At 48.4% G+C, this 24483-nt stretch overlaps 1 protein-coding gene across 4 annotated transcripts in view; it reads right to left on the reverse strand.

The window, feature by feature from the left end:
* The window catches only part of CUTC (cutC copper transporter), a 290281-nt gene that overhangs the window by 254565 nt on the left and 11233 nt on the right, over positions 1-24483 (reverse strand). For all 4 annotated transcript variants that reach the window (XM_078643544.1, XM_078643539.1, XM_078643540.1 and 1 more), the window contains exon 2: positions 20710-20818. The gene's annotated coding sequence lies outside the window, so the exon portion shown is untranslated. The remainder of the gene's footprint in view (positions 1-20709; positions 20819-24483) is intronic.

Genomic DNA, 24483 nt, shown 5'->3' on the forward strand with positions numbered 1-24483 from the left:
TGGCATCTCTAAGATAAATTAATAGGTCATTGACATATAGCGAGACAGCATGTATGCCGTCTCCTAGGGGGATGCCCCACTCTTCCTGCGGAGTGATTTGGCTAGTGGCTCAATGGCTAGTGCGAACAGTAAAGGGGTGAGGGGACAGCCTTGATGGGGATTTGCTGGGAAACATATGGGCCTGTTTTTACTCTAGCCTTAGGTTGTGTATATAATAATTTGATGAGCCTTAGGAAGCCCAAGTCACACTTGCGCAAGGTAGCAAATAAGAAGCTCCATTCCAGTGTGTCGACTGCCTTCTCTAAGTCCAGCACTAAACACCCTGAGTGTGTCCAACACTCCCTCGAGTAGTGCGCCACTCTAAAAAATCGCCTTTGATTTAGCGACGTACAGCGAGTAGGGACAAATCCATTTTGGTCTGGGTGTACTAGCCGTGGTACTAGTGGGGCCAGCCTGCATGCTAGTATTTTGGGCAGTATCTTGTAGTCGGTATTCAATAACGCTAACAGACGCAACAAGCCTTATCATTTCTGTATTTCTGTCGGGTTTGGGTAACGAAACTAGTAAGGATTCCAGGAGGGTATCTGGTAGTGTGGCTGCCTCTTGCACACTAAGGTATAGAGAAAGCAGCTGCGGGGCTAGGGCTATCTGATATGCTTTATAGTACTCAGCTAGTAGCCCATTGGGCCCTGGTGCTTTACCCGTGGCTAACGCTTGTATTGCCTGCTGTACCTCCAGGAGTGTGATCAGTACATTTAATTCAGTTCTTTGCTCCGCGGTCACCTGGGGCATGGTGAGTGGAGCTAGAAAAGAATTCAACTCTGCCGGCTCCGCGCTGATTACTGATCTGTACACTTTGGCATAGTGAGCGGTGAATTTGCAATGAATGTCATGTTGCCGGGTGAGCAGCTGATCCGTTGCAGATTGCAATTGTTGTGTGGATTGTTGTGCATTTTCTTGTCTGATGATTCTTGCCAGCAGCCCGTCTGCTCTATCCGCGGTTGCGTGTGTGCATGCTGCGTAATTTAAACAGCGTAGACATTCGAGGACCTCAGTGTGCTTCTGTTTCTAGGTGTCTAAAGTCTGCTGAGTTCCAGTATTATGCGCTAGGTCCATTTCCAGGCGGGCCAATGCGTCTTCAATGCATTTGGCCTCTAGGTCCAGCTGGCGTCGCATACTCCAGCTGAGCCCCAGACATTGCCCTCTAATCACCGCTTTACCTGCATCCCATAACACCCCTATATCAGAGACCGAGCTTGCGTTATCTTCGAACTATGTGTCTATTGCCGTGCCTATGGCAGCCCTAAATGGGGGGTCCTCCAGCACCAAGTGCTACAGCCTCCACAAATGGGTGGCATGTCCTACCTGGTCTCCCCCAGCTGCAGCGTATTCAGATTATGGTCCAAATGCGTATGGCCAAGATAATCTGCGCTAGAGCATTTGGCCAATAATATTGTGCTTGAAATGATCCATGCAGACATGCAATTTGTGTGGGTGGGAGTAGAGACGCGTCTGTGGTCCACTAAATCCCAATGATGCAACCACTTTCAGGACACGAGCATTAGATGTGGCAGTAGTTTGTTGCAACAGTGGGAAGGATCTATTGAGACTGGTGTCCAACACCGCATTGAAGTCCCCTCCTAACAAACAGGGGACATCCCACCAACGCGACAGCAACCCCATCAACGTACGCCAAAAAGTGCCCTGCTCTGTGTTCAGGGAGTATAGAGCACAGGACTGTGTCCCCGTTCAGGCGACCTTTCGACAATAGAAAGCGGCCATATAGGTCGATCTCCGTCTCCTCAGGTGTGTATAGAGTGCCTTGCCTAACCCATGTTAGAGGCCCCCCTGGCATATGAAGAATAGCCTGTGGCGAGTTTCTGCCCCTTCCATCTCTGCTGCAGCCTAAGGATCTCTGGCAGTGCAATGTGTCTCTTGCAGTAGCGCTACATGGGCTGCATGTCCCTTGAGGTATGCATGGATTTCGTATCGTCGAGCTCATGTGTATAAACCCCTAACATTCCAGCTAACTATGTTTGAAGGTGGCATATATCATATGTATAAGACGGTAATGTGTATAAGTGTTCGGCGTAATGGTGACTGGGCAGCTCCGTTGTTGCTGCATGATTAGGTTGTGTTGTACCTGCATTGTGCATAAGTGTGTAGTCGTGTCGATTTGGTCAGCTATTAGAGAGGGGATTGGAACTGGGGTAGAGCAGAGGGTCAGCGTGTGTCTGCCTAAACAATGAACAATGCCATGGGGCAAGTTACGGCCTTAGGCGCTGCGCTATTGTGCCGAAGCGGGGGGTTGAGCACTGATCTTGGAACGGGTGGGCTTGCGGGTATGCCCAAAATGTATGTATAGATGTGTGTTCTATCAATATATATATTGTATATTGCTCTTGCTGGGAGCAACTGGTCCTTGCATCTGCAAGAGCAACAGATCAGAGTATCACATGGCCATCGTGTGGATGCTGAGGTGTCGTGCTATGGGTGCGCTTGCACAGGAGGATACTTGCGTGACATGAAGGTTCTGCTTGTTGTTACACTAATTTGTCTGCTGTTTGAGGTGTCAGTATTGGGAGTTTTTGTGACTCTTCACTGTTAGGCCACACTGCAGACGAGCTGTCCTCGCTGAGGGATCTTTCAGTTGAGGCGTCTTTGTCCTGTTGGTTTGGTGCCTCACATTGTGGATGCCGCTTGCAGAACATCTTGTCGTTCCTGCAGTACTGCAAGAATATGAGGGAGTATTTTATGTTCAACTCACGCATACGTTTCTTGACGGCTAAGAATGTGCTCCGTTGTTTTTGCACGCCCAAGGCATAGTCCGGGAAGAAGAGGACCAAAGAGTTGTCCACCTTGACTGCCTTCATCTTCCTCACTTCTCTAAGTACTGCATCTCAATCCTTAAAGTTCAGTAGGTGGAGCAGGAAGGGCCGGGGTCTGGCGGCCGGCAGTGCCCTGTGCGATCTCTCCACCCCGAAGAAGCGGGAGTGTGTGCCTGCAGGCATCAGGCAGTTTGGCCATTCCTCTATGTACGCCACTGCGTTGCGGCCCTCAATGCCTTCAGGCAGTCTAACCACTCAAATATTATTCCTGAGGGAGAACCCTTAGCATCGTCTATCCTACGCTTCAGTGATCGGAGTCGCAGCGTGAGTTCTTGTATTTCCCTAGCCACAGTCTTCATGGCTGGGATTACCTCTATGAGCTTCGCCTCCAACTCCTCGACTTTCCCCGCCAATTTGCGGTGGTCCGCGTGTAGCAGCGTAAAATCCGATGTGATCTTGTCTATGTGAACTTCCAGCGGTGTGCGAGTCTGCGTCAACGAAACTCAGATCTGCACCACTGGCTGGAGCACTGAGTCGATTTTTGATTTCAAAGTGGTGGTAGTGGAGGTGCATGGCACTTCTGTGGCTGGGTCGGGTTGCTTCAGGACTGTTTCTGAGTGTAGGGTTGCCACGCCTGTACCCGCGCGTTGCCTGCCAATCCTAGAGATAAATCGTGCGCAAGTGGTATGGGCCTCTGATGTTAGGGTAGGCTGCAGCGCTGCCGTGTCCTGTTGTCCCCCGAGGTGTCTTCCACTCCCGGTTCAATATTCCCTCTCAGGCTGCTTCTGGGCCTTTCTTTGGGCACCTCCGTGTCTGGGCCGGTCGCTACACCTAGACTCGGGGTGAGCTGGGCTGAATTTCTGGGCCAGGGTTGGCATGCCAGGGCATCACCATGCATTAGCCATCTGTTGGAGTTGGTGTCTGTCTGTGGTGATGTGCCCAGTAATTCCTGTAATGGGCAGGCCCCAGCTCCGCATGCAGCCTATGGGCAGCTACTCCCTCTTCCCTGCAGTGGTGCAGTACTTGCCAGGCGTGGGTGCCACAGTATCAGGAGACTCGGCGGTCATCAACCCCTCCCCTTCGCCTTTCTCTTAATTAGTCAATAGGTGCCCGGTCATACCTCCGGCAGTCGTATACATGAGAGCAGCCCTATTCAGACCTGGACTACATAACCCCAGGGTCCAAGCTCATTGGGACTTCGTGCACTGCAACCTCCGCCCTGTACTCATGAGCTGCGATCAATTGCAGGGCCGCACCGCAGGCCTCACTACTTCAAAGTTTGCACCCACCTTTGGGCTCATGTGGACTGGGCTTGTCGGCGCCTCTGCACTGGGGTCTCCAGCGCCGTGTTCAGCAATACCGCTGCTGTATGAACTTCTTACAACTATCACCGGCTGAAACGCAGTGGTCTGTTGTCGCACCCCCGCTGGTCTCGGTGTCTCGTGGCCTCCGGAACGAAGGGCTCTCGCCAGGGAGTCCGCACCACTCACACAAGATGGCCTCGGATCACCAATTGCGCTGGCCCAAGGCAAAAAGCTCCCGCTCCGACCTGGTTACTCCCTGGCACTCTGAATGTCTCTGCACCGGAGCCCACTGATATCCAGTACATCTTCTGTCGGGTCTGGTGGTCCGATGGCTGCAGCAGCTGCAATATTATTGCGGATAATTGGGCCACAATGTAGAGCCTCCTCAGAGTGCGACTGCCATCTTGGCTGGCCAGCCTCACTTCCCCTCTCACTGGAGCTTAACAGGTATCGCACTTCTACACAATCTAGCAGAACTACTTGACATTTCCCATCCCCGCTACTGCTAGCTCACTACTGCCTATGGTGTTGGTACGGTAAGTATTTTACTTTTAAGGTACACAGCCATGATTCTGTCGCTCAAAGCTTGGCTGGAAGCGATGCACGAGGTCGCTACTTTTGAGAAGCATACAAATGAAACAACAGGCTGGTAAAATTTGAGGAAATCGGGGAATCCTTCCAAGCATAGTATGCACTCTCAGGATGAAAAGTGTGTGGCCCTGACCAGCGGCTTACTCCCTTCTCACCCTGTTCTACCCCTTCTCCTTCCCTATGCGCTTTACTTAAGACTTACGACCTTTCCTCCTGGCCAATATGCCCATGCCCCCACCAGATTGGGGACTTGGGCCCCAATATTTTTTATAATGGTTGCTGTTGAGTTTCAAACAGTCTGTTTTCTGCGGACACTATGGTGAGGGGTTATGTTGTAGTAAGGTGTGCCCGTACGCCGCTATTCCCAGTCTCTGTTCCTCTTTCCGCCAACCCCCCTTACTTATTATTATTGCCTGTTCTAGTACACTTAAGATTGTTGTATATCTAACTGGAACTCCGGCAGATCCAGCCTGATGTATGTTTGAATACCTATTGGGCTAAATGAACAGGCTAAAAAAACAACACAAACGTACAACGCAATGCCATATTTCCATGTTTGAATGGTGAAATTCAAAAGGGTATACTCATTGAAATATTACTATCTTTTCACATGAATGTAATATAGAACATCTGCTCAATCACAAAAAAGGCAATTTTAGTACCCGTGATGTTTGTGTCATTAAATGTATTAATGGATGTTTCTACAGTGCTGCATCAAGATGGAGTGAACTATTTTTCCTCTTTTTAGGTTTCGCCTGGCGTTCACTGCGCAGCAGTGTCGCGCACCAGTACTGTGGGCTTTAACCCGCCTCTCTTCCATTGGTTAGCTCCATAAATGGAGGCTAGCCATTGGAAGAGAGATGTGTCAATCATTGTGGGAGCAGATTTGTGGGCGTTTCTGTGTTTTTTAAGCTCCGCCCCTTTTCTCCGTCATTCAGCGGTGGCCGTTTTTTTTTTCCAAGGTTTGTTTTTGTTATTCCTCCGAAGATGGCGCCCCGGGCAGTAGCTTACTTGCGAAGCTCCGCAGTGCCGTCTTGTTTTTTTACGTTTTACGCTGTCCCTTTAAAACAGCAAAGTGGCTGAGTAAATTATAAGCACACCACCCGCATATGAACGGACGCACATGTGCTCGGGCAGTGTGCCTCGTCGTGCGTGCTACAGAGGTTGCCATGTGTGCACACAGCTCATTGTGTGCTGCCAGTCATGTGCTCTGTTGTTCCTGCGCTCGGCTCTCACAGGAAAGGGGCAGTGCTACTGCAGCCGCCGACCGAACACACGAGGCGAGAAAACCCGCAGATGCCAGAAACTTTTCCTCCCCTCCTCCAGCTCGCTGGGGCAAAGGCTTGCGTTTCTCCCCTTGGCTCCAGGCGTGAATCCGGAGCTTTTTGTTCTGGTTTGTCAGCCACTGGTGCTTGACAAAGGTGGTGGGAGTCACCCACCAACAAGGTGGTGGAAGGTAGACCAAAAGGCTCTTTTCAAAATCAGTCCTTGTGTAATTTGAAACCCCTTTAATTCTTTTCCCAAGGCAGCGGCAAATTTCTATTTTTCTGCGAGAACTTAAGATGTTGAGTTCACGCAGGGAAAGAGACAAGAAAATAAACTGGTTCAGCTGCTTTTTTGGAAGCTCGAGGTGAGAAAAGGCGGAAAGTCCCTAGCACCCCCCCCCTGGCGTACTCATGCCAATCCCTCACCACCCTGCAAGGGGCACGAGTAACTCCAGCATAACAGGCCACTCTGAGGCAAACGCACGCCCCTCGCTGGGCAGGTGAGGTGTTCACACACTGGGTGGCCTGTGGTTTTTAATCCGGTACAGTTGGGGTACACACAGGGTCTAGCGCTGTCTGCTTTCCCTTGTTTCGACGACTTTAGCTCGGCGCTGTAGGCTTAAAGTCTGGCACCAGTCTCTCGATCGGTACCGGCCGTGTCCAGGATCTCCAACACCGAGGGCGATGAGTCCACCTCGATCTCTTTGCGGTAAAAGTCCTCGATGGTGGGGTCGTACTTCTCGATGAAGGTGCCCGTCACGAACTGCATGGTCAGCGCGGACTTGCCCACACCGCTGCTGCCCAGCACCACCACCTTGTACTTGCGCATGTTCCCCCCACCACCACCACAGCCGGCCCCAGCCCCGCACTCACACCTTCCCCGCCCCCGCTGAGCACCAGCGGCGGCCCCAGGCGGCATGGGCGGGCCCTACGGACCCCCCCGCGGCTGCGGTTGCGGCTGATGCAGCCCGTGGTTGTCCGATCTTGGAAAACGAGTAGTTTTTATAAACTCTCAAGACCACAATGCAGGGAAATTCTTTATCTGCACATGCTGGCAGCCTAACAGCAAGTTGTGCCGGGTAGGGATTTTGGCAGTGAAAGGAAGGGGAGGGAGAGGTTTGGAGGGGAGGGGGGGGGGATTCGTCTTCAGGGCTTCATTGTGTTGGTGAAATCTAATCACCAGTTTTTGTCAGACGCACTTCTGCGAGGAAAGAGTTTCTGTTTTATTGACCGTAAAATTACGAATATATTTCTTTTTTTCTTATCTTTCGCTCTATTTTTTTATTCACTTTTTAACCGTTGGGTATCACACAAGCTTCCGGAGGATCACTGTTCTCAAACATGCACACTCTCCCCCCCATGTTGGGGGGATGTTAAGCACTCCGCTTAGACACTCTGTAGTTTAGTTTGTCTTGTGAGTGACCGCTGATTCTCTGAGAACTGTGGCACTATGCTCAGACTGTCTCTGCCATCACTCTCACTCGCTCGCTCATGCTGCACCACACACTCGTAGTCTGCGCTCACTTTTGTTGCCAAGTATGGAAGTCTCGGTTGCTCTTGTGTGCTTTCTTCCGTACTCTCTTGGATGGGTTTGCTTTACCTCCCACGCTTTATTTACGTGATCACTCTTCTCTGCAGGCAATCACTTAACCTCTCACAAAGGCGCACTTCTCTCCCATGGAGGCGAGTGGCCAGCACTTCACTCGGCGGTGTGAGCGAGTTACTGTGAAGACGTGGGCGTTTTTTGTCATTCTTACCTATTCTTCCTTTTTCAATCGTATTCCTTTTTTTTATTTTTTACTCTTATCCTCGCTCTCTTACTGTCTTACTCTGTTGCTCTCTCCTTCCCACTCTATTACTTTTTCTTACTCTGCCCTCTGGTCTTACCACTCTTGCTATTTCTTTTCTTACTGCCCTTCCCAATCTTTCTACCACTTTTTGTTACAACGTCGTTCTCACTCTTTCTGTTACTCTGTCACTCCGTCCTTTCCACTCATTCTGTGGCTTTCTTTATCCATCCTTCCTACTTGTTCTACTACTTTCCTACTCTGACCTTCCCACTTCTATTGTCTTTCTATTACTCTGTTACTCCGCCCTTCCCACTCTTTCTATCTCTGTACCGCCCTCTCTATGACTTTCTCCCTGCCTTTCTCTCGGTCTCTTGCTCAGTCGTTCTCAGGAGAGCTGTGTGTAAGCTGCTTTGCTTCAGCCATTGCCTTGTTCCTTTAGTCCTGTGAGGAGGGCGGGTGTGCCTCACGCCCGGCCTCCCTCTTGAATTGGAGAGGTGTTTCGCATCGGAATGTACCATTTGTCCGGAGCGGAGACTTCCACGAGTCCCATATCTTGCATGTGCAGATCGCTATCGGAAGGTGTGGTGTTCCTTCCGCCCTGGGCAGCGTGCCCAGCACATCCAGTGGAAGGTGCACTACACAGCCACACATTAGTGGCCAGAGCCATATCAAAGGATGCCTTTCTCTTTTGAGGTGCACAAAGGTCCCAATAAAAATAACATGTTCTTTTTGGAAATGTCTGTGGACATATATTCGTGTACATCTTTGCAAAGATATATTAATGCGCACACGCATGAGTGAATAGAAATTTAAATGCTTTGTTTAGGTACAAAAATAAAGGAAGACCTATTGTGGATGAATATACCAATGTACTTTCAAATGCTGTAAAGTTAAGCAGCATGTGATATACATGTTTACAAGTTAGGAACAATTCGGTGCTAAGCCCTCATTAACTGTCCCTGCTCCCGGCACCCCTCCCCTCCCCTCTGGTTTGCCCACCGCTGGCTCTCCTCTACTGCCGCACCCTGAGCGGGCACAGACCACTACCAACGAGAGGGAACAAAGGCTCCACGAACCCTCTGCCAAGGAGGCTCCTGCGGGGGCGGGGGGGGAGCCGAGGCTCTTTCCTAACTCTATGGGACGTGTGCCCTGGGCCGCGTGTGTGGCTCTGTCTGTGTGTGTGTGGCTGTGTGTGTGTGTCTCTCTGTGTGTGTGTGTCTCTCTGTGTGTGTGTGTGGCTCTGTGTGTGTGTGTGGCTGTGTGTGTGTGTGTGGCTCTGTGTGTGTGTGTGGCTCTGTGTGTGTGTGTGGCTGTGTGTGTGTGTGTGTGGCTCTGTGTGTGTGTGGCTCTGTGTGCGTGTGTGTGGCTCTGTGTGTGTGTGGCTCTGTGTGTGTGTGGCTCTGTGTGCGTGTGTGGCTCTATGTGCGTGTGTGGCTCTGTGTGCGTGTGTGGCTCTGTGTGCGTGTGTGGCTCTGTGTGTGTGTGTGTGTGTGTGTGTGTGTGTGTGGCTCTGTGTGTGGGTGGCTCTGTGTGTGGGTGCAAATGCAATAGCCCTCGCATTTGCGAGAGATTATAATATTGGCATTGTAAATGACAATGCCATTTATTTATCTGTTTTCAAAACCAACACATAAATAAAAATGTTGTCATTTACAATGCCAATAGCTCTAACTTTTCCAAAGGCGAGACCGTTGCATTGTAAATGCTTGTTAATACATGTGCCTGGAATAGCATCCTTACTTCCATGATTGTTAAATTAAGATAGACATAAGTAGGCCTGGATGGAGTTTGCAGAGTTAACTCCATCATGCTACGTGGAGTTCCGCAAGCAGTGGAGTCCGTTACCACGCATCATTCATGCTGATTTATAGCGCTGGGTGTTTGGCCGGCGCTGTAAAATCAGCATGAATGGCATCATGCTCAGCGCAAGAGGGTGCTGCTACTTTCTGCTGCTCTAGTAGAACTTCTACTTGAGCGGTAGCCTCATCAACACGAATGGAAGGTCTCTCAACGGGAGCGGTACCGACCATCGGCAATCGTTTGTGTAGAGAAATGTCGCTGGAAGGTGGTCCAACGTTGGATTTTCCTTGCTCACGAACTTAATGTTGGCGAATGTGAAAAAAACTCTGTTCCTGGAGTTTTTCGGAACTCTGCAAGCTCAGCGGAGCATGGAGTGCAAACAACTCTGCTAATTCCGCGAACGAAGTGGAATTCACCGTACAGGCGACACAAGTTGCATGGTTAGAAAGTACCCCATGTTATAAGCTCCTCTGACGTCTTCCGCAGAACACCTGGACATTATGATGAAGGCTGGTCCGAACATCAAAACCATAGAGTGAGAAAGCAATCCCCTCCCATCAGCCTAAGTACTCTTTTTTTCTTACTAAATTCACCCTTCTTGCTCCACCCAGGTCAGTTCTAGGCCCTCTTCACCCACAACTATATTTTTCCTTACCTTGTCCTTTGCTTCACGTTTAACCATACCTAGACTGTCATTCTCTATCATGAACCACACCCTACAACCTGAACCGTAGTGCCCTTGCCCCACCCAAATTCTAGCATATGAACCCTTATTTCTAAACCCTGGTTTCAACATTCCTTCCTATACAGTAAACATCTTATCTTCCTGAACACTGACCCTGCCCAAAGAAGAGTACCTCAACAGGTGCCTACACCGTACTAGCTCTATAAATTCCTTTCACCTACCACTTCAATTACTGCCAACACCTTAGAACCTCGGCCACTGCCTACACTTTGGCATCTCTACGTATGTCCTAATGTCTCTACTGGTACCCATGTCCTAGTTCCTATACCACAGCACCTATAATCTAGTACCAATTCCATCTATTACTTCTACTAATTGTTCTCATTGTATGTTGTCTAGTCCCATTTTCTCGCCTAGTCTTTCCTTATGTCCCCTCTTGCTAGTGTTTTATTGTTCAATGCATTAGTTTTCAAAGAAAGGGTTTTCTTTCTCATTTTGTAAACGGACCAAAAATAAGTTCAGCTTCTTGTAATCTAACTAGTGTTCCCTCTTTTTATTTTCCTCTTAGAAGAGATACAGAAAAATGCAGAGCTGCCTGACGGAAGTCACCACGATCGATGTAAGTCGCCCAGTAGAGGTAGAAGATGAGTAGCCCCCTAAACGTGAAATTTATTGTATATTACCCTGAAGTTTGCGAAGTTTATATCCAGGTAAAGGCTTACAATTATTTACTTTCTGGAAAGTATGTATGTGAATTGCAGTTGGAGTTGGTTTGAATACAACCCTTTTAACCCTTCTTGATCCAGTGAGGAAACCACTGAGGGAAAGCTATTGAATGATATTTTACTGTCCGTGAATTACGTCCTATTCTAAAAGGTGATAAAATGGGACTTGAAAGAACTACAGCAGCCTGAAACCATCTGTCACAGATGATGTGGATAGTGGTGTATCAGACCTGATTCTGTGAGCCACGGAGTATTTATAGCTTGAACCTTGGAGCCTCTCCTGTTGCTTTCCAGTCTGTCCCTCTTATTGTCTCCACCTCCTTGCCCCTCATTGCTTTTATGCATCTTTTTGTTTCTCTCTCCCCCGTCACTCCGTGTCTTATTCTTTCTCCCACTTGAACTGCGCCTCGCTTTCTCGTTCTTCTCCTGCCCCTAGTGGCCTAGTTCATCTGCTCTCTGCGGAGTTAACTGCCAGTTTTGAAAGGCTCAAAGAGGGTTAGAGTGATGCTCCAGGCGCGCAACACCCATAAGGCTCAAAGCGTTTCAACCCCTGGCTGTTTATTATTGTTGCTGCCTCAATAAGTATGTGCCTCAGTGTGCAGGGGTCTGCAATGCTAATGCATTTTAGCGCAGTGGTGCGGACACCAGCACTAAAATGCTTTAGTCCAAACCCTGATGTGTGGGACTTGGCAAGGCTGCTGCACTTCCTACGAAAAGCAGCAGAGAGCAGCAGCAGACCAAATATAACAGACATAGCAAACCGTGCACACTGTCCCTGATCTTGCTAAATAAACACCCAGAATACAAGAGACCCCTCTGGAGATGGGTAGGTGAAGAGCTTGAGGCCTGCATGACTGACACGGCAGAGAAGTCTTGTAGGCTGTGAGGTTCATAAGGATTGCTGCTTCACAAAGGTACTAACTGATAAGGACAATAAAACCTAAAATATATGCATAAAAAGAAACATGCTAGAAACATACTTGCAGTAAACAACAAGCATTGGCATAGCCAATAGGTCTTGCCTTTGGGACCTTATAAGTGTTTAGCCATGCAATAGTTACTGTTGTTGCAGTACGGATATTGTGTTGCATAAGTAAATACTTATAAAGGTCCCAAAGGCAAGACCTATTGGCTATGCCAATGCTTGTTTTCAATCTGAATGAATGAGTGTGAGAGTCCAGTGCTATGTTCTGTAGAGGAATGGCGGTTAGTAGCATCTGGAGTCAGTGCATTCTTGGTCTGAAAAGAACACATAACAATCAAAAGCTACCTCCAAAGAATGTTGCTTTTATTTACTTTCATTACAAAAAAGCATTTTCAATGCAATAGGTCTCGCATTTACTTGAGTTTGAGCTATTGGCATTGTAAATGACAGTGCCTTTTTTATTTATGTTTTGGTTTTTAAAACAGATAAATAAAAGGCATTGTCATTTACAATGCCAATCAATAGCTTAAACTCGCAAAAATGCAAGACCTATTGCATTGCAAATGTTATGTTATGTTATTTCAACTTCTATAGCGCACGGCTGCCCCAGCAAAGGGGCGACCCGGCGCTTTATCTGGAAGAAGGAACACAACCAAGAAAAAAGACAGAAAGAATGAATTAATAGTGAAACAGTCATTGGGATCCAGGAGGGAAAAGGAAAGTTTTAATGGCCTTCCTAAATGCAAGCAGCTCATCCAGAGCACGAATGTGGGCTGGGAGTGAGTTCCAGAGCTTTGCCGCCAAGACGCGGAAAGAACGCCCTAAAGCGTTTAAATCATGGGACTACGGCCAGATTTTGCCCCAGTGACCTCAGGTGCCGGGATGTAACATAAAGGGTAAGGAGATGCTCAAGAATCTGGGGGAGGAAAATTTAAGAATTTTAAAGGAAAGACTAAGGGCCCGATGTAGGTAATTCTTATTTACCACTTCTTAAATACCGAATTTTACCGATTCGGTATTTAAGAAGTGGTAAATATGAAGGGGGGAGATGTAGGTATTTCAGAATCTGTAAATACCGAATCGTTAAGATTCGGTATTTACCGATTCTGTAAATACCGAATCGGTATTGCCCATTGATTCCTATGGGCTTTTGAAGCCCATAGGAATCAATGGGAAATACCGATTCTGTAATTACAGAATCGGTAAATTCCGATTTTAGCAAGGGTGCAGGGGGTGTCACTTTGACGCCCTCTAGCACCCCAAAGACGGGCATGTGAGCCATGTGGCACACAGACATGCCCTAAGGGCATGTCTGTCTGTCACATGGCTAGGTGCGCATGCACACATGTGCATGCACACCTGGATTCGGTATTTTACCACCCAATTGGATTGGGTGGTAAAATACCGAATCTGAAAGGCCTGCGGCACTCAAAGATGTGCTACCTACATGTGCTTTTACAGAATCGGTATTTTTACCGAGTCTGTATTTACTGATTCGGTAATTTTACCGAATCTGTAAATACAGATCGGTAAAATACAGATTCTGTAAAGCATGCTCCTACATTAGAAAACCCTAATACCGGTCGGAAACGGCCGAAATCGGCCGTTTCCGACCGGTATTAGGGCTCCTACATCTGGCCCATAATGTCTTAAATTCAATCCTTTGTGTCATAGGTAGCCAATGGAGTTTCCGAATGGTATCCTTGGCTGAACAGAACCTAGGTAGACCTACCAGGGCTCTGGCTGCAGCGTTCTGTATGCGCTGCATCCGGCTGACTTCCCCCTGATTTGCCCCCAACAGGAGCGAGCTAGCGTAGTCAAGCTGTGACAGGATAGTGGCCTGAATTATCAGCTGCCTGGTGGGGGCATCAAAAAATTTCAAAATTGGCCTAAGTCCACGCAGGATCCCGAAGCAAGTGGCAGACACTTTTTTTGTGTGACCGGAAAAACTGAGGGCGGGGTCTAACCAAACACCCAAGTTTTTAACCTCAGATGCCGGAGTGGGAGTTGGACCTAATTCTGAGGGCCACCACTTATCGCCCCAGAGGTTACTATGCTTACCAACGATTAAGACCTCCGTTTTCTTAGCATTAAACTGTAGACAATTAGCAGTCATCCAACCAGCCACTGCTGTAAGGCCATCTCAAAACCTGGAAGCCTCAAGGTCGGAGTCCCCGCTGAGTGCAACCGCTAGCTGCGTGTCATCGGCGTAGGAGACCATAGTCCAGTCCCAACGCTTAGCGACCGCAGCTAGCGGCTGCACATGGAGATTGAACAGCGTGGGGCTAAGTGCCGAGCCCTGAGGTACTCCCTGTTCAATAGCATGGGGTTTAGACTCAAAGGGCGATGTAGCAACCCTAAAAGTACGCCCTGTTAGAAATGACCAAAACCAATCCAATGCTACATCCGAAACACCTGCTTCTCCCAATCGCTGCAGTAGTATCGCGTGGGAGACAGTGTCGAAAGCGGCACTGAGGTCGAGTAACACCAGTGCCGCAGTTCAACCTTCGACTTTGTTGAGCGCATTAGGTTATTCGCGCTCCTAGCCTCTATCATTCTGAGACAGTTGGTGATTTTAATACCATCTCCCTTTTTTTGTATCTTGGTTTAATATTTTATTTTTTGAGCCCTGCTTTTACATTCTGTCATTTGCGCACACCTGCACTGTAATTGTGTAGCTCACCGCTGCTTTAGCGGGTCCTTTCCTGGTGCACTCGATCGTTGGACGCCATTTTGGGGGTAGAAAGGGACGTCTTGCAGGCGCCATCCTGGGGAGCGTTCTAGTGCTCCGGCGGACACGCTTGAACCCTATTTAAGTCGCTTACTACAAGTGGGTCAGCCTGGACAAGGTACCCTTCGACTTTGCTGAGCGCATTAGGTTATTTGCGCTCCTAGCCTCTATTATTCTGAGACAGTTGGTGATTTTAATACCATCTCCCTTTTTTTTGTATCTTGGTTTAATATTTTATTTCTTGACCCCTGCTTTTACATTCTGTCATTTGCGCATACCTGCACTGTAATTGTGTAGGTCACCGCTGCTTTAGCGGGTCCTTTCCTGGTGCACTCGATCTTTTGACATCATTTTGGGGGTAGAAAGGGACGTCTTGCAGGCGCCATTCTGGGGAGCAATCTAGTGCTCCGGCGGCCACGCTTGAACCTTATTTTAACCAGTTATGCAAGCGCGCAGCGATTGCGTGCAGCGGGCGCACCGTAATCGCGCCGGACTTGTGCCAGTCCTGCCCGTCTGCGCCCGTCAGCGCTAAGGAGGCGCTGTGTGCTAGGGATGCTGTACCTCATAAGCTAGTAGGGGGGTATGTATTCTAGGAAGGAGTTACTTAGGATTCGGCAATCATCCCCACCTTGTGAACATGCTTTTCTTGATCCACTTTGTGGTCCTTTTCAGTGTGCATGTGGGAAACTGGCGCTTCCGCCCCCTGCCCCTATCGCAGCCTTTACTGAGTCTCCTCCTGTTGTACTTTCATCTACTGAGTCTTCGGCCCCTCGAGATCTAAAAATCTGGCACCTTAATGTTAGATCTCTGGTCAAACATTACTCGGTCATTTACGATCTTTTATCTGAAGAGGCCCCGGATATTTTTCTCATGACTGAAACATGGCTGCATGATGAGGCTACGACTGTATTGAATCTTGCACTTCCTTCCGAATATTCCATCTATACTAATAATCGTAATTCAAGGGGAGGGGGCATCGCCTTGGTAGTTAAATCATGCTATCCTTGTGTCTGGAAGAATTTGGACATAGACGGATGTGAAAGTGCACATTTTTGTATCACGATTAGTCATCATTTTACTTTCTCCGGACTTCTGATTTATAGACCCCCAGGCAATGATATTACTTTTAGAATGGCTCTTCCAGATATTGTGAGCTCTCTGGCGATGGGCTCTGCAAATTTCAGCGTTGTTGGTGACCTTAATCTGCACTTTGACCTTCCTCATATTCCAGCTATTAGTAGTACCCTTGCAGATTTGGAGGCGCTGCAGCTTAATCAGGTGGTCACCCACCCTACGCATCTGGGCGGACATATTCTGGACCCCATATTTACGAACTTGACTGCGGCTAAGGCCTTGCCGCCAAGGCCGGTAGCTTGGTCTGATCATTTTCTGGTGGAACTCCATCTTACGATTAAGGATCTCCCTTTCAAACCCATAATCGTTCTTAAACGTCCTTGGAAGAAATTAAAGCTAGATGAGTTCCATCAATTGCTTAGTGATTATCCGCCTGGCCCGTTCAATGATGAGTCGGGCTATGATCTTTTCTGTGATTGGATCTCCCGAGCACTGGATTCTTTGATCCCTGCTGCATGGAGTAAATGTCGTTCCTTAGAACCCAGCCCTTGGCATGACAGTGCTCTTTTGCATTTAAAAAAAATGTGTAAACAAGCAGAAAGAGACTGGCGTAAGACCTATGAGGCTGGTAAAAAAACTTATTATTTGGCTAAAGTCAAAAGCTATCATAGAGCCATATGTAGGGCCCGTGCAGCAAATGCTTGTTAAACTGAGCAATTGTTTTGTCTTTGCTTCAGGGAGAAGGGAAGATAAAACCAGTATGTGCACCAGAGAAAGACATAGAGAGAAGTAACATTGTGGAGACGAAAATGAAAGAGAGGGCCAAGGAAGAGTGGCAAGGGAGAAAACAGAATAGAAAACAAGGAGTGGTACATGCAGGTGGTCATTTGAACGAGTCCTATATGGAAGTTACCGAAGTTGGCCTGTCTTCAGAAGTAGGGACAGTGGGATTGTGGAATGTGGTAGAGCACTGTTGTGTGCTGAGAGACACTCTAGTTTTTAGAGTTCTCTATGATTCCTTTAAAGTGTGCTGCCGTGTTAGAGAGGTGTTAAAGAGTTATGCGTAATGTTAGCCTCTGTGTCTTTAATTTAACCTACATTCCCCTAACATATATGTGAAGGACCGTCAATCCCTGCTTCTGTATGGCTGAGACCTGCAAATACCGCGTGGTTGGACCCCGGACATCGTGCATCTCTATGGCCTTGGATTGGCTGCATCTCTATGGCCCGTGCCTGGGGAAGGACAGTCAGGTTGGGCCCTCCGTCTCTTCGCTGGCATCCTTCTGCCACAACCTGTCAACAGGACCCTGCATCCTCCTCGTGCTACATCAGAGCTGGAAGCCCCGCCCACAGCCAAGTCCGTCACTGTCTATTACTCCGCACTGTCATACTGGAGGTGTCAGAATCTATGCCCCTACCCCCCCCCCTCCCCCGTTCCCCCCTCCCCCATATGCCATATGGACCCCTCTGTATTATTCACAGCCTCTGACAACAAATAACAGGTGTCCTTACTGAGAAAATGATGACACAGCTGAATAAATACATAAAAATGATGGCTAAAGTTTGAACTTGTAAAGGAAATAGTTGCAAAGGTAAGCTTATCTAGATATAAATATAAAATCGCAGAAGTTGCACATAACAGATCTATTCTATTTGGGGGGTAGGGAGTTCGGAGGAAGTCAGTCTAAAGCAATGTTCAAAAGTAAGGCGCAGAGCCCTAGATATGAAGTAAAATAAAACTCCAGGACGAACTAGCATGTGCAGGAGTAAGTCGTAGCATCGCTCAGTGGAGTAAGTGCCTGCCAAACACATCTGTGTGCAGTCTATAGGAGAAAGGGGAAGCAGACTCTACGTTTCATCCTCCGAGATTGATCCATAATTAGCGTTCAGCCATAAATGAGACACCTACATTTAAGTGTGTGCTATACGTACAAATGGTAGAAATATATACCGGGTCCTTAGCGAGGGGCGTCTTTAAGTGCCCGTGCCAGCTACCAGGCCCTATAATAACTGGAGAAGACCCAGCGCAGCCAAGCACACGCTGGGGGCGGGGGGGGTTGGAGTCCAGCACAGCACACAATGTACATACAGGCATTGCTTGGGGGGTGGGGGGCATAGCACAAAGCCCGAGTCCAGCACAGCACACAAAACCCTGCAAACACTGAGGGGGAAGTCCAGCACAGCACTGCAGGCCCCGTAAAGGGGAGATGGGGGAGTTAAGCACAACACACACAGCCCGTGCAGACACAGTGGAGGTGTGGGGAGTCCAGCACAGCACATAAAGGCGAAACGGGGGAGCAGCACACAGCCCGTGTAGAGACCGCAGAAGAAGAGGAGGGGAGGCAGGGGATGTCCAGCACAGCACACACAGCCTGCACAGACAGTGATGGGGAAAATGCCTGCACACAGAGCCTGGAGGTACTGCGGGGAAAGACCTGCACAGCACACAGCCCATGCAGGCACCGCGGGGGGCGTCCAGCACATCAACACAGCCCATGCAGATACCGATGAGAAAAGGCCTGCACAGCATGCACAGACCGTTCAGGCACCGCGGGGGTGGCAGACACAGCACACACAGCCGGTATACGCTCTGCAGAGAGAGACCTGCACAGCACACACATTCCGTGCATGCACTGTGGGAAGAGACCTGCACAGCACACACTACGGGGTGAGACTGGCATAGCACACAGCCCTCTCTGGGTCACTCTTTAGTGGAAAGAATTCTTCTATACTAATCCACAACAGGTGGAGGACTACTTGAAGCGTGTCACTAAATGCCTTAATGCAGATATCACTGAGATAAAAAGAGGAGGACAATTCAGTGGACAGACCAAAATCCTTGATTTCTCATATATTGCTGTTGGGTAGTAAGTCTGTGGCTATCCACCATGAACAAAGCAAAAAACGCCTGAGGTGAACTTTCCAAACGGCACCGGACCACAACTTCTGACTAAGCGATGCAGCAGACGAAGATGAATGAGGCTGAGGCATGGTCAAGTGTTTCATCTGGGCACCACCCCGCTCAACATGGCGGAATGGGAGTGGGAGGCTGTCACCCCCTCACCCCCGCCCCCCCCCCGCCCCATTGAATCTCCCCAAGGCAAGATCTTCCCTACATGCTGTGGCTTGAGGTGTTTTTTTCTTCCCCTATGCAGGCACTATGTAGGCCTCACCGCTATGCCACTCTCACTGCATCTATGAGCCCTTTGCCTCTTCGGCCGCAACAGAGCAAATGGGGGTAGGGCTATACTTCTTTCCCCGTCGCCCATGTGCCATGTAGAATGTTCCTTCTGTTCTCCTATTTGGGACTCACTTGCTGGTCCCGGTCACTTACTGCCCCTTCTGCACGAGCTCTGCTCAAGCTCTCACTGACGACTTGCATACAGCTCTCATGTGTCTACAGCCGTTTTCCCTGTGCGGGGTGGCGCTGTGGGCCGCCGGGTGCATTTGCCTCTGCCCACGGCCTAAGGTCTAAAGCTGGATGCCACCACTCCTCACCAACTCTTCTGAGAGCCACACCATGCCAGCTATGTCGAGGCCTGTGCTGGTCGGGCGCCAACTCACTGGGATGTCATCTCGGTGGGGGGAGGTTCTAGCCGTCTCTACCACAGCACTTTCCTTTGTCCGCCGAAGCAGTAGAGTTTCGGAGCAGCAGTATTTCGGCCCAGCCTCACCGCTACGATTTAGCAGGCAACCAGGCCTCCAACTGGGCCGTCTCTGTTTTCCTCCTCTCAGGTTGGGGGGGTTGTGTCATCATCTGAAGGGCTGAATTTCCCAGCTGAATTTCCCGGACTGCTGCGGATTCCTGCGTATGTTGCGGGTGCGTGGAATGCCGCGGCTGATCGCGGTTCACGGCTTCCACTCCGCTCTTGCTCCCGCGAATGCCTGCCAACAACAACAAGATTCAAACGCTGAAAATAAAAATGTCCAACGGTCTGTCCGAGTAAAACAAAGGATACAATGTCAACACGTGCATGAAGAGCTGTTAACAATTTAAACAAGGAGGGTCCATTCACTGCAATGCCTCCTTCCAGCAAGGAGAACGAGGCAACAATGACGAAAAGCGCACGCACACAAAATAAAAAAAGGGGCGGGAACAGGATACTGAATCCTGCCCCTCCAGGCCTCCCTGACCTGCCTCATGGTTGCCAAGGCAATATTTCTAAAAATATTGTCGTGCTACCGTAAGGCAGGTCATGGAGTCCTCGAGAGGCGGTATCCAGAGCAGACAAATCTGCTAAACATGAGCTTTTTCCAATGGCAGGCCTCCGTTTCGAGAGGCCTGCCAATGGATAAAAGGGGCGTTGCTTTACGTCCTACTGAAATCCCCTGCTCACAATATCTCTTTGCCTGCAGCAGCGCATGCGCTGCAACGCAGGCTTCGACATAAAAAGTAGCTAAGATATTAGCAGACAACACCACAAGAAATTTCCCTACTGACAGATGAGATATGAGACAAGTTGTAAAGAAGCTAGGAGACGAAGGTTTCCTTCAAGGATTTTGTAGAAATTAGTTCTGAAGCCTGAGGTATTTGTTTGTGGCGGACAGGGATAGAGCTTGGCAGTGTAAGCATGCGGTAGTTGCGGAGTGCTTCAAAACCTATGTGGGTGTTCTAATGAGAGGTGGCCATGAGATTTTCAATGCCAGCTAAATCACTGGCTGATTTATCACTATCATCTAGGATTAGTTAGTTAAAAATGGGAGATTAATAGGGAGGATAGTCAGGTTTACGATGAACAAGGCATGCAGGCTATTACACCGAATAGTCACGAGAAAAGGAAAGGTTGATAGACATGTGGTTGTGTGTGTGAATGCATAGAAATATGACCAGTGGTGAGAAGCCCCACAAAATGTGTATAGGGACCTTTGGTACAACTACAGGTCACTGAAGGATCATTTGAGATGTCTGTACTTAATCAAGATGGGTGAGCAAGATTAGGATACTCTGGAGCCAGGTTTGCAAGACACAAGAAAGCTTTGTTTTTACCTACCAACAAGCTTGGCCGTAGCCCTCCGTCTAGATAGCTCTCTCCAATTCTGGTGCAACTTCGGTGGCGTCTCTAACACGTTTTGTCAACAGATTGCCTTGCTCTTGTATTCCTAAAAGCATAAATATGACACTTTCACAATAAAGAAATCGACTAGTAGGTTAACTTTACCATGTGCGTGCCAGAAGAGAAGCACCCCATGTCTTTAGTTTACTGATACATTGAAGAAGTATAAAACTACATACATTTAAAATTCTATTGTCTTTCACTTTTTGCACAAACTACTTTGATATTTTTTATGATATGTAGAGCTTTGCTGCTGGATGTAGAGCTTTGCTGCTGGAGGCTAAAGCCGCCGGCGGCCAAACTCAATGGTTGCCAGATTCAGAGGTTTGCTGTGGGTACAATAAAGCTATTAACAGGATACCTGCCCCACCTAGCTCCACCATACAAACAATGGCTTCTAGTGGATGGGCAAATGGAAGTCTGTGGCGAGAGGGTTGGTCAGAGAAGAGGTCAGGTAGAAAGGCAGAAAGTGAGGGAGATGGGATACAATATGTAGGATTGCCTAAAGCCCATGGGCGGAGGACAATGGTGCAGCCATGCTTGAATATACCAGACACCATTGTGTATGCCCAGAAGGCAAGCAAGGACATCCATGAGATTCACAAGGCAATCCTGGGGCCCCAACAAATAGCTTGGGGGATGGGTGATGTGTGGAGTATGCTATGGGTTGTACATAGAAATCTTACATTTAGCTGCTTAGAAGAACTGGTACTCAGCACTGACATATCTCTACCACTTGTCTTTTTATTGATGTATTTTTTACTAGCAACATTAAGGAGCACGTGAATACTGTATTCAGGTTACAGTAGACTGCATAACGTTAGCTCCGGAGCTTTAGCGGAGACAATAGACCCTTCCTTTCAACAATATAAAGAATAGAAAAATAAACAAAACACAGCATCACTCCCCACCAAAGTGATGCAAATATCAATTAATACACTGGTCGTCTAACTTTGGTTCGCGGCCATGAGCCACGGCCTCTAGCCAATGATCCCAGAATACTTTTTCCAGGCATCCCATGCGCCTACATGCTTTTGTGGGCAACCTCCTGCTTCATAGATAGGTTTTTAAGTATCCTTGATTCATTCAATCCTTGTTTCCATGCTGCAATGAGCGAGGCAATAGGTGTGCACCAATTTTGAGCTATTTTGCACTTAGCAGTAATCAAAGTAGCTTCTGATATTTTTACAGATTATCAAAAAGATTCAGGATTGAGATACATGGATTAAGCAACAGCCTAGAAACCAGCACCTCGTTGCATTCCCTTTCTATTGTGTCCCAGAATCCCTGTAGGGCCCCGCTGTGCCACACAATGTGCAACAAGTCCCCGACCTGACACCGGTGAAAACTCAGAAGAGTAAAGTTCTGTATAAACCCGACGGTATCCTGCCCTCGAACTGTACCCAAGGACTGGATACGATGGCTAAAGAAAGACCACTTTGAATGTGGAAGAACTGTATGTCCTATTGGGAATAGACTGAACTTGGCTGTGTGGGAATCCTGCCTGCAAAGGGATCCAGACCCTAACAGCCTTCCCCGGACGTCGGGAGACTGTAGGAAAAGACCAGGAATAGGTTTTCCAGCACACACAAAATTGGGACATTTGCTGAACTTGTGGCGGACTGGGATAAGATGCTGAGGCGCATCTTCACCCACTACGAATTGCTGGTTACGACCCCTTTCAAGTGAAGTTTGAGGCTATAATAAGACTTTTGAGCAAAAGTATCTGATCTCATGGAGCCCTAGTCAGCTACCGTTTTCTGCCCTGCCTTCCACTACTGGAGGTTTTGAGGAAACAAAGAAGTGACTGAGCACAAAAGTTAAACTAGGGGCATGGACAAGGCAGCAAAGCCATTTTGGGCTTTTTAGGTTTCGGCTACCGTCGCACTGCGTAAGCAGTGGGCGGAGCCGAAATCTTATGTGTAGAGTATGGGGGCCTGAACACGCCCCTCTTCTCCATTGGCTGGCCTCGTAAATGCTGGCCAGCCATTGGAGGAGAGGAGAGTCACTCAGTTCAGGGCCCGCCTTGATGCGATTCGGGGGCGTTTCTGGGTCTTTTTTTAAGTCCCGCCCTCTCCTCTTCCCATTGGCTGGAATTTTACCTTCCAGCCAATGGGAAGGGGAGAGGGCGAAAAACACGCCCCGAATCTCAAATTGACCTTGTTCTGTTTGTGTCTGTTACAGCTATTCATTTGCTAGTAGTCCCCACACATTGCGACCTTGACTGGGATTGGTGTATAAAAACTATTAGCGATGATCATTGGTCCGAGAAACTGCACGTGCCTATGATAGTGTGTTGTGAGCCTGAATAACAACGCAAGCGGAAGTAGTTCGACTCTTTACTGAGCGCCTTGTTTTCCTCTGCGGTCAGGGCTGCCCTCTGCTGGTAGGAGAGGGATTTTTTTAATCTTATGATTTTCGGAGATGTCCCATAGCCCAAGCATGGCCCGAAGGCATTGGAGCGCTTTTCAATGGGTCACTTTTCAACAGTCACGAGACGGATGTCGAACTAGCAAACATACTCAATAGCTGTATTTTTTGACTGAAGAAGCATGGTATGAAACGACACTGTCACGCTTCTATTCTGTTGTAGATGATCCGTTGACACTTATGCCGCCCAAAAGCCAAAGAGGAGAATCGCGGCCACAGGGCTAGGTAGAGTTAGTTGGCCCTTCATCAAGGCTCCCTACCAGACAGGTGAGACTGATAACCGTGAGGATAGTTCACTCGGTCAAAGTCCCTGCTGCAGATATCGGAGTGACGCCTGCAAGTCACCCGTTACCGTCCCTATATTATAATTTAGCGTGTTAATGTACCTGTTGTAGGATGCTAACTAAACTCGGTGCAACGTGCAGGCAACCGATGACAGCCTAATCTAGCCGCTGGTGAAAGCGGGGTGAGTGTGGCCCACTCATTCAGTTCTAGCTTTCTAACCTAACGCACATTGCATGCTGGGGTTTTAGAACCCCTCAAAGCTGCACCCCACAAGTCACACAGTGCGAGCAATGATTGGCAATAAAGTTGACTGATTGACGCTGTCACACACAAGCGGCAGCTCTGTCAGGGCAGGACACTCCGGCAGATTACTAACCCCGCCTCGGAGAGCTGCTTGAGATCTACAAACACACAGTTTCTCTCTCTTTTTATTTAATGGGACTTCTGATCGAGACTTCCCAAGTGTTTGCTTGAACATGTTAGCAAAAACTAGCTCGACGGATACATTATCATGATTTTAGTAGCGCTATGAAGAAACAAATACCGTGGCAACAGGCGCTATACAAAAAAAGGCATCGTTATTCTTGAACAATAGAAGCTATCCGCAGTCATAGGAGCAAAAAATGATTTATGCTATTTTGATTTTTTTAGGATTGGGTGGGTCAGAAACTAGAGGACAAAGAGATGGGAGGAGACAGGATACAAGAGGCGGGGAGAGGGAGGTGAAATCGAGGGAAGTGGTCAGAGAAGGGAACAATGGATTTAGAATGAGAAAAAAGAAAAAAAAAAGGAAGGAGCGCGGAGTCAGCAGGAAGTGGGAAAGGGGTGGAAAGCCTTGCAAAAAAGAAAAAAGTAAAGTCATCTTTGAAGGGAAAAAGCAGGCTGTCAGCAGCAGGGCCAGCTGGCGCCCATCTGTGGGAGGCAGAAAATTATTTTTCGGTTTTTTTTTTGCTGATAAGGTGTATTATTTTGTTTACTCTTTGGATTTGGGTCCTT

Source organism: Lissotriton helveticus, chromosome 5_1 (genome assembly GCF_964261635.1).
Source record: "Lissotriton helveticus chromosome 5_1, aLisHel1.1, whole genome shotgun sequence".
Lineage (NCBI taxonomy): Eukaryota > Metazoa > Chordata > Amphibia > Caudata > Salamandridae > Lissotriton > Lissotriton helveticus.